Genomic DNA, 2,932 nt, shown 5'->3' with positions numbered 1-2,932 from the left:
TATATATATATATATGTCAGTAAAATTGTAACTGTTCCCTTCCTGTGAGAATGATACACTCTCTAAGAAGACCTTGGTTGTCAAACACAGCTGTGTCCAGAAACTGTCAAATAAAGGCAAAGAGGAGCGTCTGGAGCATCAGTACCAGCTGCTTTACATTTCCAACAAAGAGCTGGTGCTGCTCCCAGGAACAGTTTTTTTTTCTTTGCACAGTTCTGACTATAAATGCAAATAAGACTTTGTGAGGAAAAATACTCTCATGTCCTTTTCACTTCTGTGTTTAAATCACAGTTTAAAGTTGATCACATATTTCACAAAGAGATGAAACATATAGATGACTGAAGAAAAAGTACCACCAGGCACTAAATCCAACATGTCTTCAACAAAAGGCCTACTATCAGAAGGATTATGGGTGAGAAAATGAAACCCTTTATTTAGCCTATGAAGGTATAAAAAACAAGAATCTGAGTGTGATCAGTCTTTAAATAGAAATTTGTTCCACTGTGAAAAATGCAGCAAAACCTTGTCGAATTGATAGAACCTGCCTGGAATCTGTCACTTCAGCAGATGCAGCTGTTAATACAGCCGCGCCGTTCGCACAACGACTTTGAAGTCTGTTTACTTTCTGCTCTGCTCCGATCATTTTCAGGGAAGGCCACATGGGAGAGAATTAAAAAAAAAACTGAAAGGAGGATTTCTTTGTGCCCRAATGTGTTCTCCTTAGTTTGTCCACAAAGTAAAATCCACCTTGTGGTGGAAAGACAGAAAATAAAAATATGCAGGAAGGCTTGAACTTAAAACTAGAATCTTTCTTCCATCATCCCACACTGTGGGGGGTGTTCTCCTACATCAGGTATCTCTGAGGATGCTGAACGTTTGGCTCCAAACTCACCATGTGTRCCATGCCTCTGCTCCATATGATGCAAGGATTCTGATATTTCTGGATAAACCTAATAGGGTTTAACAGTCCAACAGATCTTCTGCTATTTCAGTTAACGTCATTTGTTTGGAATTTAATTTAAGAAGAGTTTGTGGCTTTTGTTTTAAGCTTGAAACTAAAGCTGTTTCAATAAAAAAGTAATATCTAGAGAGAGCCTATTCTGAAATCCTCATGATGTCATAATCTGGCAAAAAAGTCTTTGTGCCTGAAATCAATATGAGAAATACATATCTGACACCTGTCATTGGCCTCTGTTTATAATATTTTTAAAATTCAAACTTAGCACAAAATGGAAGGAAATTTGTATTTGGTTGATTAATTCAATGCTTTTTTGATAAAAGCTCAAAATAAGTGTCGGTAACAAGGATTTGGCAATTTTTTTTCATGTATTCAACCCACATTCTCAGCTCTATCCCACAATGTTCCCCATGAATGTGGCACCATCAGGCTTTCCAATGGTWGAAGACTAATTGTCAAGAAGCTTTGTTACAACAGAGATAATCTAACAAACAAATTTTCTTACTTTTTGCACTATGTTTAAATGCTTGGTAGAATAGAAGAATAGAAGGTCAGATCAACAAATCTAAAATCAAAGGCCAGTGCAGAAAAACTGAGACCAGAACACTGAAGAACCTTATAGAGGAGAGCCATGGTGTGATAGCACAGGGATGAACAGGTGAGAGGAAAAAGACAGAGAATAAATGGACTGAGGCTGGAGATGGGAGACAGCTAAGCGAGACAGAAAAAAAGTAATTGGGTGTGGCAGGATTGAGGAGCTGGAGCTTAACTGAGGAAAAGTGCAGAAAAAAACTCAGACAAGGGCAAAATGCTAAATAATTAAGCGAAAGAAATAAACTCAATGACAAAATGAAAAAAAAAAGACATTCTGAAACATTTTAATGCAGATTCTAAGTGTGCATTTCTGTTTAAATGCACTAAAAAAGTTTTTAGCCTACTCCCCCTCCCAAAAAGGGGGGAGAGATAGAGAGAGAGCGAGAGAGAGATAGAGAGAGCGAGAGAGAGAGACTATAGGCTATTTGATTGGATGCTGCAGTGTTTCTGACAGGTTTTAGGAGGAAAATAACCAACGGCGCAGGCAGGTTCAAAAAAATAAAAAAATAAAAATAAAAACCAGGCCTTTTAAATCAAAAAGCTGGCAGTGCAGCACTTAAAAACTCACTTGGATAAGTCAGGTTTACAAGAAACACAGAGGCAGGACACAGTCAGGGCTGACAGAACAATGATCTGACAAAGACAGAAGACACGACTCAGAATATAATGCAAACAAATTAAGAGACAATGGGAAACACCTGGGGAGACACAAGAGGAAACAGGTCAGTGTGGGTGGGGCTGGAGGTGAGACAGCAGGGAAGAGAAACACAGAGAAAACACTAGAAAATGAAGACAAAAACACAGATCATGACCGATTCTGTTTGTAAAAGTTCTGATAACAGCATCAGCATGTCAGTAAGAGAAACTTCATGTTTGCTTCACGCTAGGTAATCTTCATGTCTGCAGGACTGATGCCCCCCCCCGAGGTCCAACTTTCTTCGAAAAATATGAGTGAGTTCCTACAGTTGGCCTTTTATTGGATAAACTTCCTGTCACTGCAGCATCTGAACTGATATTTTGGTTCAAAGAAACAAATAAGTGTCCATACAGGTCAATTAATGGTTAAGTTGTGTCCCCCCCTCCCCCCAAATTTTACTTTAAAGATAAAACTTGGCTTGTAACCATCTCCACATGCACGCACGCACGCACGCACGCACGCACACATGCATCCCCCCGCGCACGCGTGACAAACACGGACTTTAAACGTGAAGTTTTATAACATCCACACTGGCGAGGTGGATGCGCCCTGCGCGTGTATCCAAAGCTTTTGCTGTCCTGCTGTTCTTGTCGGGGAGGGGTCTGTGGGAGGGGTCTGTGGGTCAGGGAGGGGTCTGTGGGTCAGGGAGGGGTCTGTGGGTCAAGGAGGGGTCTGTGTGGGTC

This window comes from Austrofundulus limnaeus, unplaced genomic scaffold, assembly GCF_001266775.1.
Source record: "Austrofundulus limnaeus strain Quisiro unplaced genomic scaffold, Austrofundulus_limnaeus-1.0 Scaffold124, whole genome shotgun sequence".
Taxonomy (NCBI): Eukaryota; Metazoa; Chordata; class Actinopteri; order Cyprinodontiformes; family Rivulidae; genus Austrofundulus; species Austrofundulus limnaeus.
This window is presented reverse-complemented; position numbering follows the sequence as displayed.